The 14,520-nt window shown below is 40.9% G+C and overlaps 1 long non-coding RNA gene across 1 annotated transcript in view; it reads left to right on the plus strand.

Moving 5' to 3' along the window:
- The first annotated feature begins 861 nt into the window (after positions 1-861).
- Positions 862-14,520, plus strand: part of LOC137232649 (uncharacterized) — a 138,095-nt gene continuing 124,436 nt past the window's right edge. Inside the window, exon 1 of the long non-coding RNA XR_010947121.1 lies at positions 862-3,030. This is a non-coding gene — a long non-coding RNA (uncharacterized lncRNA). The remainder of the gene's footprint in view (positions 3,031-14,520) is intronic.

Raw genomic sequence — 14,520 nt, forward strand, 5'->3', positions numbered from 1 at the left:
GCAAACTATGACCCATAGGCTAACTCGGGCCCATTACCTGTTTTTGTAAAGTTTCTTTAAAGACCATTATTTTCATTTGTTTATGTCTTGTCTACAGCTGCTTTCTGAGAAGGTAAAAGATAAAACCAACAAGTCTCCCATTCTCTTATGGGAAGAGCAACCCACTTCTCCCTTGCTCTCCGTGCAAACTCCATTCCAGATTTCCTTTGAATACCTAAGCATTTGACCAAAATTTTAAAAGTGCCTTCAGTTAGGGTCTAACCAATGGCATTCTTTTTTTAAAAATGTATTTAATTAATTAATTTATTTATGTATTTATTTGTCTTCGTTGCTGCTCGTGGGCTTTCTCTAGTTGCAGTGAGCGGGGGCTACTTTTCTTTGTGGTGCGTGGGCTTCTCACTTGCGGTGGCTTCTCTTGTTGCGGAGCACAGGGTCTAGGCACTCAGGCTTCAGTAGTTGTGGCTCGCAGGCTGTAGCGCGCAGGCTCAGTAGCTGTGGCACACGGGCTTAGTTGTTCCGCGGCATGTAGGATCTTCCCCGAGCAGAGCTCGAACCAGTGTCCCCTGCAGTGGCAGGCAGATTCCTAACCACTGCGCCACCAAGGAAGTCCCTAACCAATGGCATTCTTTTTTTTTTTTTTTGCGGTACACGGGCCTCTCACTGTTGTGGCCTCTCCTGTTGCGGAGCACAGGCTCCGGATGCGCAGGCCTAGCGGCCATGGCTCACAGGCCCAGCTGCTCCGCGGCATGTGGGATCTTCCCGGAGCAGGGCACGAACCTGTGTCCCCTGCATCGGCAGGTGGACTCTCAACCACTGCGCCACCAGGGAAGCCCCAATGGCATTCTTAAATGTAGGGTTTTTCTTCTCCCCAGCCCAATGTATTGGTAGGGAGAGTTTTTTGGTTTTTGTTTTTTTTTTCCTGTTAGTCATTCAGAATGTATATAATTTGTCTGTAATCTTAACAGAAGCCTAAATTGGCCCATGAATGCTTTCATTTAATCCAAAATTCAAAGGAGGGAAAAGATCTCAGAATTGTATGCAAGACTGAAATGAACATAGATTTAATTTTTTTTTTTTTATTATAGGAGTGAAGTCAATTGGTTAAGAAGTGTCTGAAAAGAAAACTGGGTATTTCTGTTCCATTTCTCTAATAGCAAAGAAAACAAAGACTGGGAAAATCTGATAATGCCCATTTCAACATGACCTGGGAGGGAATCCAAGAAAGCAAGCAAATAAATAAATCACTTACTATTATGAAGCGTGGAAAGCACAGTGATCTCCGACCTAAGCAAGGAAATAATCACTATTCATACAGTGCTTTAAAAACACAGTTATTAAAGGGAGACCTGTGGAAACTTATTCTGGATGTAGCAGATGAACTTAATTCCCGCAGCTGATTGCATCCTGGCAACCGTAAGTGGCAATACTCTGGGTTAAAAGGCAATGTGACTTTTGGCCTAGAAGAGACAGGGATCATTGTGCGAACTGTCTCCACCCCTTTGTCTTAGTTCCCTCCCAGACTGAGCACAGGGCCTGCTGGTTCCACCCCAAATCCAGAGTTGGAGTAGAGAGATTAGATTGAACACCGACATCATGAAGTTGAAATTATTTTCTAGAAGCAGTGTCTGTTGGCCTCTGGGGATGCTGAAACTTCCTCTGCCTACTGTGGTAACCAGATCCTAATCCCCGGAACCTGTGGATATGATACCTTACATAGCAAATGTGATGAAGAACCTTGAGATGTTAGCTTGGATTCTCCAGGTGGGTCCAATGTAATTACAAGGGTCTTTACAAGTGAAAGTGAGAGGCAGGTGAATCAAGGTGACTCGAAGATTCTACACCGTTGGCTTTGAAAATGGAGGAAGGGACTGCAAGCCGAGGAATGCGGGCAGCCTCTAGAAGCTGGAAAAGGCAAGGAAATAGATTCTGGCCTAGAGTCTCCAGAAGGAGCACAGCCGTACTGACCCATTTTAGATGTCTGACTTCCAGAACTATGAGATAATAAATGTGAGTAGTTTTAAGCCACTAAGTTAGTGATAATTTGTTACAGAAGCAATTGGGAACAAGTACACCTACTTGCCCCTTTCCACTCTACCCACAAGAGGAGCTTGCTATGCCTCCGTCAATTCAGAGGCCTGTATCAGGCGACAGTTTAGAAGGTACAACTTTGAGTGTGATATAGAGACAGCTGGGGTTTTGCGTAGCAAGTTTTCTGCTTCTCACCTTTAGTTTTCAATGGGAAGTTATGATCGTTTCGGTTTCTTAGAAGTTCTGGCTTCTTACATGGGTGAGATGGCATGAGGGTCTTGGAGCCTCCTACCTTGGAAGGAAGCACTGTTGTTCCTTTTCATCCAGGCCAAGTAACGAAGATAGTACATTGGGCAAATCTGCAGACTCTGGAGCAAGACCATCTGGTTTTGGAACATATTCACTGTGACTTTTTAAGCAAATCAGTTAACTTTCATCTCTCCATTTTTAATTAAAGGATAATAGTATCTAAATGATGAGTTATTTTTGTCAAACCCTTGAACAGTGCCTGGAACATAATATGATGATGATGATGATGGTGATGAAGATTTGTCTAGGTTTTAATTCTGGCTCTATTCTTAGGTTTGTAATCTTGTACAGTGTTTTTAAACCTGAGTGAATCTCAGTACTTTTTCATTTATAAACTAGAGATAATAATTGTAACCACCTCAAATGTTATAAGAACTAAGATAATACATATAAAGCATATGGCACACGGTAAGGGCTCAGTAAACTTCTGCCATGTTGCAGTCAGTGGGGTTTCAGGCAAAGGAGGCTGGGAGTCAATGCTTAAGCCTCCCTAGGATATAATTCTTCATCTTCTTTGACTTTTCCTTTCTTTGCCTTCAGGATAGTTAAGACTGAAAGAACTAAGAAGGCACTACTGCGTTCTTGTTCCGCAACCAGGCAACCCAAAACTGGGGTCCTCAGCAGTGGGCCAGGGGGTAAGAAGACACTGTATAAACATGGTGCATCTTCTGGGAAAGTCAACTCTACTCAAAGGTAAATAATTTGACATATTTTTCTTTTAAAATAAACATGATGTATTATGAAGGAGAATGCAAATTCTGCATGAATTTTTAAGAATAAGAGTGGATTACTCAGTCACTTCCTTATTGAAGCTTTAGAAACTCAACTCAAACTAGCTTAAGCAGAAGAGACATTATTGCTTCTGTAATCTGAAACTTTAGGGGGCCATATTTCAGTGATATAGCTGCATCCAAGGGGCCTAACATTGTCATCAGGAATCATTACTTTTTCATCTTCCAAGTCTGTTTTCCTCTGTGTTGGCTTCAGTTGCAAGAAGGCCATCTCTGCTCTGATGGCAATGATGGTCTTTTCCCCAGGCTTATGGCCCATGGCATCTACTCTTTCCAAAGGGGAGAGAGAGCTTCCCACTCTTAGGTCCCCGTGTTGGCTGGGACCCCAGATTTTATCCACAGGACAGAGGAAATCTATATTGGCTAAAGTAACCTGCTTTCCAATAGTGTTAGAGTGTCTTGTCCCCCAAGATACAGAGGTATGTAAAAGGAAAATAAAACACGTTCTTATAACTGAAGAAGGAGAGGATTGTGGGCAAAATCAACCCTTGTCCACCATGAGGAGACTTTGGAGAAATTGCTTGCATCTGGGAACCATGCTCCCTGATTCCTCAGGACATAAATTTATTCTATTCTTTGATATGTTAGCCAGCAACCTAGGCAAAGCCACAACTTTTCCCTGAGCCCACACCTTCCAGCCAAATCTAGATGCATCAGTTCTGCTCTGTGGGATAGTGGTGGGAAAGAACACACAGAAGTGGTACCCACCTGTGATCACCTTCGCCACAGAGTCTGGAAAGGTACCACTTCGGGAGAATATGTTTAGGGACAGAACCAATCACCCTAACTTTCTTCCAAGTTCCAGTGTAACTTCTGGCCTTAATCTTCAAGGGTCTACAGTGGAGTTTGTGAAAAAGACTTTCACAGAAGTGTGTGATTTTGTATGAGTTGTCCATCTCTCTGTATCTCTCAAGGACTTGTGGCTTTAGTTACAGATCTGGAGCCCTGCATCCTAAACATCATACCAGCATTCTTAATCATATAAGAATGATTATAGGGTTTCTAAATTGCTCCTGTAAGTAGATAATATGAAGTTGCATTACCAAATCTAAGTAATTTAAGACAAAAAGAGCAAATCAGGATGTAAAACCATCTTGGGACTTCTGCAAGCATTTCCCCAAATGTTTAGGAGACTGCTAATTCCGTGAAATGCTCTGTGCAAAAAGTGTTGAACGTTCAAGGAAGTATCTCTCTGGGGAATTTCTGTTCTCTGTGAGCACTTTAAAGGCTCTAAGCAGTCTTGCCGTAAGGGACCTGTTTGGCTTTGTTTGATGTAGCCTTTCTTACCCTGATTGACAGCTTGTATAATGATTATTAAAGTTTGGAACACTCTCAGTGAAGAAATGCTGCCTCAAGTCCAGGAACTGGAAGTCAGGAAGTTCTTACTTGGCCCCTCGATTATAAGCAAAGAGTATCCAAAGACTTTATGTAACGGTAGAGTCAAAAGTGCACTCTGTCCATCACAGCCAAAGGCTGGTGTTTCTGCAGAGCACAAGGTACCGGGCTGAACACCAGCTGTGAGTCTGGGATGAATCCCTGGGTGAATCTTGAAAAAGTGAACACTAAGCACAAAACATTTGGGTCTAAAAGTTGTCTTCATTCTTTTTTATCCTTCTCTTTCTTTCTGTCCCCTCAACTCTTTTTCCCATCAAGAGCTAAAAGATTAAAAAGGCAACAAAATTCAACAGGAATAGGGTGATTCAACAGCACCCTGGGTGAAAGAGTACAACTTTAACATGTCACAGGAAATGGCCCAAGGAGTTGAAATTATCCAGATGCTCTGTATGTGTACAGGTCTCCTTTTACTATAGCTCCACTGCTCTAGACTGATGTTTATGTGCCCCACAAATCCCTACGTTTAAACCTAATTCTCAAGATGGTGGTATGAGGAGGTAGGGCCTTTGGGAGGTGCTTGGATCATGAGGGTAGAGCCCTCGTGAATGGGATTGGTGCACTTACAAAAGAGACCCCAGAAGAGCGCCCTTGCCCTTTCCACCATTTGAAGATACAGCTAGAAGGAGGTCTATGAACCAGGAAGTGGGTTTTCATCAGTCACTGAATCTTCCAGCACCTTGATCTTGGACTTCCCAGCCTCCAGGACTGTGAAAAATAAATTTTCGTTGCTTATAGGCCACCCAGCCTCTCGTATTTCTGTTAGCACCCCAAACAGACTAGGACACCTGCCCACCGGTCTGGAGACTGTGGCGTCTGTGGGGATGGCAAATGAGTCAACAGTCAGGCCTGTCTACAGGCAAACTTGACCAGGAAGAGGTGTTTATCTTAGACTTTTTCCTTCCCCCACTGTAGCGGGGGAACCGAGAGCCCTCAAACTGCCCTTCTTCCACTGCTTTCACCTTTGCATTTCTCTCCACCTTCTAACGATGTCTCTGAGCCAGCTTGGGACTCCCTCCTTCCCATTAGCTAATGGGAATAATCATAATCATCAGAGAAGTAGCAGCTTCTGTTTACTGGGCCCCTTGTACAATTCAGGAGGCATGATGCAAAGTAAACCCTTTACAGCCATCATTTCATATCACCTCCCCAGTGACTATATGGAACATGCATTGTTGTGTAAATATCCATTGTTTACCAATGAAGGGATTCAGATTTAGAACATTTATGGAAATTTCTCAGTTCCACAGAGGGAGACAATAGCAGAACCAAGTTATGAAAGAGTTGTTAATGGTGAGTGAAGTGTTCTACCCTCCCAGCGGTAATATCTGTATTTTAGCATGGGCATTCTGGAGATTCTGATGCCTTAGCTTCGAGGAGGGAGCTAAAAGTGGGAATTTTGTTTTTCATGGGAAATGACTAGAGACCTTTCTCTTCACCGCATCTTCGGTTCATGGAAAGAATTGCCTGTGTGTGTGTGGTGTGGGGGCGGGGAGGGGGAGTGATGGGAAGGGAAGGAAGGATGTGAGGAATCTTTACTCAGTAAGAGGCTACCTAAACACATTTCCTGTTTTTATAGTTAGTATAGTGAGTTTTTGTTTTCAGTTCAAAATGTGCATTTTTTGTATTAAATTTTCATTTGCTTCTGTTTGATATGTTTACTTTTCAAGAAAGAAGCTAGCATATCCTCTGTCTTTCAGCCTTGTGAATCTTTTGCTCTTTTTATAGTTGTTTACCTTACTTTTTTCTTTCAGTTTTATTGAGAAATAGTTGACATACTGCGCTGTATACGTTTAAGGTATATAACCTAATGATTTGACTTACATCCTGAAATGACTATCACAGTGAGTTTAGTGAACATCATCATCTCATGTAGGTACAAAACAAAAGGAATAGAAAATATTTTTTTTTTCTTGTGGTGAGAACTCTCGGGATTAACTCTCTTAACAATTTTCAAATATAATATACAGAAGTGTTAATTATATTTATCATGTTGTACATTACATCCCTAGTACTTATTGATCTTGTAATTGGAAGTCTGTACTTTTTGACCGCCTTCTTCCTATTCTCCCCTCAACTCAGCCCCCAGCTCTGGTAACCACATATCTGATCTCTTTTTCTATAAGTTTGTTTGTTTGTTTTTTGAAGTATAATTGACTTACAATACTATGTTAGTTGCTGTTTCACAACATAGTGGTTTGGAATTTCTACACACTTTGAAATGATCACCACAACGACAGTTGTGGTGCTCTATGTTGCTATATGTCACCAGTTGCTATATGTCACCATAAACAATATTATATAGTTATTGACTCTATTCCCTACACTGTACATTTCATACCTGTAATTGATTTTGTAACTGGAAGTTTGTACCTCTTATTAATCTCCTTCACCTATTTCTTTCCTCTTTCCACCCTCTTTCCCTCTGGCACCCACCTGTTTATTTGCTGTATCTATAAATATATTTCTCTTTTGTTATGTTTGTTCATTTCTTTTGTTTTTTAGATTCCACATATAAGTGAAATCATACAGTATTTGTCTTCCTATGTCTGACGTAGTTCACTTAGCGTAATACCCTCCAGGTTCATCCATGTTGTTACAAACGACAAGATTTCTTGTGTGTGTGTGTGTTTGAGTAATATTCCGTTATATATATATAATATATGTAGTGTATATAATGTATACATATATATATCACATTTTAAAATCTATTCATCTATTGACAGGCACTTGGGTTGCTTCCATAATTTGGCTATTGTAAATAACGCCGCAATGAACATAGAGGTACATATTTAGAATTAGTGTTTTTGTTTTCTTCAGATAAATACCCAGAAGTGGGATTGCTGGATCATATGGTAGTTCTCTTTTTAGTTTTTTAAGGACTCTCTATACTGTTTTCTGTAGTGGCTGCACTAATTAACAATCTCACCAACAGTGCACAAGGTTTCTCTTTTCTTCGTATTCTTACCAACTCTTGTTAATTGCTGTCTTTTTAGTGATACCAATTCTAACAGGTGTGAGGTGGTACCTCATTGTGAGTTTGATTTGCATTTCCCTGATGATTAGTGATGTTGAGCATCTTTTCATGTGCCTGTTGGCCATCTGTATATCTTCCTTGGAAAATGTCTATTCAGATCCACTGCCCATTTTCTAACCGGGTGGGGTTTTTTTTGATATTGTATGAGTTTTTGTATATTTTGGATATTAACTCCTTATCAGATATAGCATTTGCAAATATCTCCTCCCATTTAGTAGGTAGCCTTTTTGTTTATCTTATATTTAAAATTTTTAGTCTATGAAAACTATGAAATTTATCCACTTAAAAAATAAAACATCTGTGACAAAATAAAGAGGTGGCAAACTGCTAAAAGAACCAGAAAAAAAAGAGCTGTTAAGAAAAACATAGCTTATTTAAATAATGCCAAATGAATATATACTATTCCTGATTATATTTTCTTTACTTTTCAAAACCTCCCTTTGATTTTCTGTAATTAATTGTCATTAAAGATGCAAATCACTTTTGGTGCAATGTCTCAAAGGATTTCTCAGATTGTGGTGATATTAACAGGGGACAAATCAGCCTTATTGTATATTTCATTATTTTGGAATTGTTTTCAAGCCACTGGAGTAATTGGCCTGTAGCCTGCTTCAATAAATAAGATTTTTAAATGTATTTCTACGAATCTGTTTTTTTTGGAAGCAGAAATCTTGACCTAAAAAACTTGCTTGGGGCTTCCCTGGTGGTGCAGTGGTTGAGAGTCCGCCTGCCAATACAGGGGACATGGGTTCGTGCCCCGGTCCGGGAAGATCCCACATGCCGCAGGGCGGCTGGGCCCGTGAGCCATGGCCGCTGAGCCTGCGCGTCCAGAGCCTGTGCTCTGCAACGGGAGAGGCCCGCGTGCTGCAAAAAAACAAAACAAAACAAAAACAAAAACTTGCTTGTAGCTGAGGCTTATTGCTCTGCATAGTTAAAGCCTGGGAGGTATTTCTTTTTTAATCATTATTTTTAAAGAAACCTGTGAAATCTTCATCAACATTTTTAAGGAAGAAGTCCCTCTCAAGAAGAAAGACTTTGAGATCTAAACATGTTTAGCCATCATGGTAGGTGACAGAGTCTCAGGTCGCCCACTGAGAAGTGGTGCTTGCTGGAAAGCAACACATTAACAAGAAGGGCCATTTGTTTCTGCCAACCTTAGAGATTCTGTTCCTCCAGTCATCTGTTGTCCTTGAGTTGAGGCTGGAATATACGAAGCTTTCTGCAAAACCGATTCTCTACAGAAACTCAGAGGATTCAAATGACAGCATGATGTCCCCCACTGGCCCCCAAATGTACATAATTCGATTTCAGTAAGGAACTCTGTGGTGAGACAGCCAGCTCGGAAGATAGACGACTGGTTATTTCCAATAGTCTTCATTTTTTGTTTTGTATTTTTGGTCTTTCAGTTGGGAACATTTATGAGACTAATTTCATTTCTTACTGCAAAATCTATGTAGTACTCTGGCTTGCAGCATAAATTCCAAAGGGAATTCTAATTGACCAGATGAAGTAAGTACCCTTTGGACTTCAGCATCTCACCATTTCACTTTGTCTTCCCAGGGTGTTTCTCAATAATATCGTTAAAGAATTCATGGATGCTGAGTGATCTCGTGCACAGTTAAAGGACTTATAAGAGTTTTAAAGTTCAGCTTGGTTTAACTTTCTCATCTTTAAGCATAATGGTAGCTACCATCATTTTCAAATGGAATAGCTTCTGTCATTTTTAAATAGTCTTTATTTTTTATTCTGGAGATGGAGGAAAGATTGCATGCATACATTTCTTGTGAAGAAAAAGCTGGGCTGATATCTTCATATGATTGCCTTGGATTAAGAAAATGGGGGGAGGAATCCAAACTCTTTTTAATGTGGCGTTCAACTAGGATCTAAAACATCTTCTATGACATCAGACTTGCAAAATCTCAACTCATTTCGTAATCTCTCTCCTGAAACTGGCTCCTTAAATGTTATTAATTTCAGTGGAAACTACCAAATAATTTCCAGTCTTTTGAAGCAAGGTCTCCTCCCCATTTCCAGCTGTCACCATTCTCAGTTCTGTCTCTGTCTCTCCACTCACATTGAGGCCTCCTTCTAGGATGCCACACTTTTTCCTTCTGCCTGTCTCAGTCTGACCTTCCCATTCAGGCTTGGTTCAAACTCCTTTTTTCTATCCTCTTCCCAATTGTTGTCACCCACACTAGTCTGTCCCTTGTTTCAAATGTGCTTCAATCACTGACAGGTCCAAATTCCATTATTCTATGTCTGTCTTGTTTCCTCCACCAGATTTGCAGCTCTTTGACTCAACGAACCAGGTCCCATACCTCTTTCGTATTCCGACAGTGACTGGCAAAGTTTAGACATGTACTAGGTGCTTAATATTAAACAAGTATCTGATTAAGGGAAACAATGCATGATTGTCCAACTTTCACTGATATACCATGGTCAAAGCACAATAGTTTGCTGTATTGTTTTAATGACTTATCCTCTTTGTTTTTCAAAGCCACCTCTATTTGCCTCAAATTAAAAATGAGGCAGACATATCCTTTCTGATTAGAATAGAAGCTAGAAAATATTAGGCCAGCATCCCAAGAATAATAGTAAAATTAGCAAATATTCATCCACAAGTTATCATATACCACCAAATGAAATGGAGAAAGGAGAAAATAGGATGTTAGCCCAAAGGCACAGAGCTAGAAAGCAGTAAAGCCTCAGATGCCAGAGGACCACTCAGCCATTACACTCTGCTGCCTCCCAGCTGAATTTTACTTTGTCCTAATCTCTTGTTCTCCACAAGGTCCCCAAGAGATATATGTGGGGAAGAGGTAAAGGAAAGCATCAGAATGCTCTTTTGTTGGCTGGAACTTTGACTCCAAACCTCAGTGTAGAACTTTGCCATTTAGACTGGTCCCAGTGGCAGGCTGTTTTGTTTTCCAGAGATGAGAGCCTAAATCAAATCATCTGCTTTGCCCTATGTCATGCAAATCTTGGATCTTAACGTTGATGGCAAAGAAAGAAAGATATAGAGGAAAAGGAGCAAGAGAGGCAATAAATTCAAGAACATCTGACGACTCAGGTTTGCTTGATCAGTTGTGGGCAGAGGTTTGAGAAAGATGGCCTGAAGTCTTTTGTGGTCATGAACTTGTCCCATTCTTGGTGAAGGGGATGAAGGAGGGGCTGGAACAGGCCTTGAGCTTCCCACAGAGGACATCATGGACTAATATCTACACTTAGGTGCAGGAGACGTGTTATTTTAAAATAAAATCAGCTGAACTCCATAGTTTTTGAGGGTTGGTGGGCATCGTAAGGTTTTGAGGCATACTTGCTTCAAAGGGTCTGGAGGAAAGGGATCTTGGAATAAATATGGAGTTTTATGTTAATACTGAGCCTTCAGTTGTTTTTGTATTTAATAAGCTAACAGCTGTCTTGAATCAGAAATCGTGTTCTCAAAAAGAACTTAGAAAACAGGAAACAGAGAGGAGAACAAACTAGTATAATGGAAACGACAAACAGTGAAAGTTTAGTAATTCATCAAAGTGAAAAAGGAGGAAATAGTTTTGGAAAAGTATTCAGTGACACAGTGATATGTTCCTTAATTAACTATTTTATTTTGCCAAGGTTCTCTCTTTCACGAAAGGAAATAATGTCACTGGAAGATGATATTCAGTGCTGCTCTCGAGGCATTGAATAGATTCTCTTTTAACTTCTAAGAATAGGACTTCTGATTTAAGATAGGTGTTAGCTCATTAAATATAAACCAATTTGAGGCAGAGCAATTTATTGCTTTTATCCATTTCTTCTTCCCTTCTGCCACTCTCTCTCTAGTCTCCCTGAATTGTCTGTATTTCTTTTTGCCTTTTTCTTTCCCACCAAAATCAAGATTTCCTGGTGGTTTAGTAAATCTGTCAGAAATAACATAGGGTATTGCCTTGGCAGAGACAAAAGATGACAGAGTGCAGGAGCATTGAAAACATATCAAGTCCCTGATCACCACAGGCAAGTGGTCTACACTAAGGTTTTTTCTCCCCCGACACCTTCCTGTAGGAGGAAAATAGTTTGCTTGTTAAGGCCAGTTAATAAGACAGTCTTACAGCAGGCTGAGAGACGTGGAGAGACCCTCTTTTGAGATTCATGTTGCTGGGCGTGGAGTCAAAGGAGCTGGACTCTTCCAAGTTAATCACACTAAGATTCTGAACTGGTTGGCATGTTAACATAGTTGGAGGAAATACACTAATTGAACATAATGGTGAGATGGTGCATACATGGAACTTTTTAAAAAATTAATTAATTTGTCTGTGTATTTTCGGCTGCATTGGGTCTTCGTCTTTGCGTGCGGGCTTTCTCTAGTTGCGGCAAGCGGAGGGCTGCTCTTCGTTGCGGTGCACAGGCTTCTCATTGTCGTGGCTTCTCTTGTTGCGGGCTCTAGAGCGCAGGCTCAGTAGCTGTGGCGCACGGGCTTAGTTTCTCCGCGGCATGTGGGATCTTCCCGGGGCAGGGATCGAACCCGTGTCCCCTGCATTGGCAGGAGGATTCTTAATCACTGCACCACCAGGGAGCCCACATGCATGGAACTGTATCCTCTCAGTCTTTTCTTTTTCTCTTAGCATAGGGAGTATGGATGAACTCCAGTTAAGGAAGCATCACTGAATGATGGGATTCAGTAGCAAGTTGGATTGGGGCATCGCTTTAACACTGATTCCTGGAGGCACAGTGCTTCAAATGGGCAAACAGGACCAGTTTCCAAACTGTGCTGGGAAGTTTTTAAAGTGGGCACTCTGAACACGTTTTAACAAAGAAGTCTGTGGCCCCGCAGGTTACTCCAGCAGGCGTGGATTGAGCCATTTAGGTATTTTCATTTGCCATCATTTTCTTTGAGTTTGAATGTTCATAATGATTTATTTCAGCAGTTAGCTAAAATATTTGCGTCCTATTTAGGCAGAGTAATGGAGGGGACAGCATTCTGGACTTTGAGGAATGGAAACGGGAGAATTGAGCTTTGGAAAAAATGTATCATCAGCCACGTAGAAAGCTAGAATTTGGTATAGACAAATTAATTGTAACTCAATTTTTGTTCTCATACCCTTGAGGACATCAGACGTTAATCTCCCCTCTCTCCTTTGGAGAATCTACTGAAAAATTTAAGTGAGTGAGAGGTGGCTAAATTCGAGTTTTCCTGAAAGCCATGAATGAAATTTATCATCAAGCTTGGGCTAGGTTATCCCTCAATGTACCAACCCACTAATTTTAGAAGCCTTCCTTCTTTGTCATGAAAAATCAATTTAATGTCATGAATGATTGTTTTTTTTTAAATCAGGGAAGTTATAAAGATGGTTATGAGTGTTTGAGGGGTTGGTTGGGAACAACAAATACTGGTTTATTTCAGACTGACGCTACCAAGGTGGATCTATACATTTATTCTCTTAGACCAAATCTATTCTTAGACCCATTCGTCTCCAGATGTTGCCATCTTTGGAGCCATACATCATCAGAGTGAGGTGCTTTTATAATGTATTGCACTAATACATTGTGCGAAGGACAGCACTGATGATAAATTTCTTAAATGATGGTGCTGTCTAAGGCTAATGACTATCCGAGCAAATGCAAGGTAATGCAGTGATTTCTTTCCAGTCCCCAGCAAAGAATACAGAGGACATCTTAAAACCATTTTCACTTGGAGGTAATATTGAAATAGGTGGTGTTTCAAGGCCTTTGCAGCAGACAGTTAGGCAATATCAAAGCAAATGTAAATGGCTTTGCATTTTCAGTTAAAACCCATTTAATGCTTTCCTTCATGGGAGTTAAGCTTTTTTATTTTTTAATTAAAAAAATTTATTTTGACATCTCTCACCTGAAGTTGTCTCTCTCTCTCTTTGTGGGTATGATGTGTCTTGTGCTTTTTGTATAGGTAGTGTTTACTCTGAGCTCTTTATTTTGAGCAGGAGATATTTTCCCAAGACAGTTTTTCCCACGGTTGCAGCCAGAGGGAGGGATTAACTGGCAGAATTTGTGGCTGGCAGATTCCTGTTCTGGCCAAAGATATGTGGGTGGGTGACAAATTCCTGTGTGTGCCACAGAGTTGTGTCACATCCATGCCCAGAAATTGTCTGGTTATTCATTAGGTGGGAAAGGAACAACCCTAAATTTGAGCAGGCGAGATGAAATATTTAATGGAATGTTTTGGTAGAAGTCATTCCTTTGGTCAGTGTGGTGTTGTTTGTACTAAAGACAGCAAAAACTGTGACCAAATCATTTCTCCATACTTGGAAATGAAACCTCTCTAGATAGTATCATTGTCCTTCTTTAGGCATATCCAAAATAAGGCTATCTAATATTTTTCCAAGGAAAGAAATGTAGGTCCAAATATCATCCACACGACAGAGTTTCCTTTTTTTCTTTTTTTTTTGCGGTACGCGGGCCTCTCTCTGCTGTGACCTCTTGGGTTGCGGAGCACAGGCTCCGGACGCGCAGGCTCAGAGGCCATGGCTCACGGGCCCAGCCGCTCCGCGACATGTGGGATCCTCCCGGACCGGGGCACGAACCCGCATCCCCTGCATCGGCAGGCGGACTCTCAAACACTGCGCCACCAGGGAAGCCCAATTTTAGTAATCTTTTAAAATGAGCTTAATTTTGGTTCATACTCTACAGAATATTTATCTTGTGTGAGTGCCAATAAGAGGGGACATGGGATGACAATATAGTTTTATTTGATATTTTTGCCAATGAATTTGAACAGATGTGAATAAGACAAAAAAATTACTACTTATGAGTGCTTAGTTTTAGATACTGAGTCAAGTGTTTTACAAACTTTTCTTTTTCCATTTAATACATTATTTATTTATTGTCCTAATAAGATTTTCCTTTTGGGGGCTTCCCTGGTGGCACAGTGGTTGGGAGTCCGCCTGCCCATGCAGGGGACACGGGTTCGTGCCCCGATCCGGGAAGATCCCACATGCCGCGGAGCAGCTGGGC

The sequence above is a fragment of the Pseudorca crassidens genome, chromosome 10 (assembly GCF_039906515.1).
Source record: "Pseudorca crassidens isolate mPseCra1 chromosome 10, mPseCra1.hap1, whole genome shotgun sequence".
Taxonomy (NCBI): Eukaryota; Metazoa; Chordata; class Mammalia; order Artiodactyla; family Delphinidae; genus Pseudorca; species Pseudorca crassidens.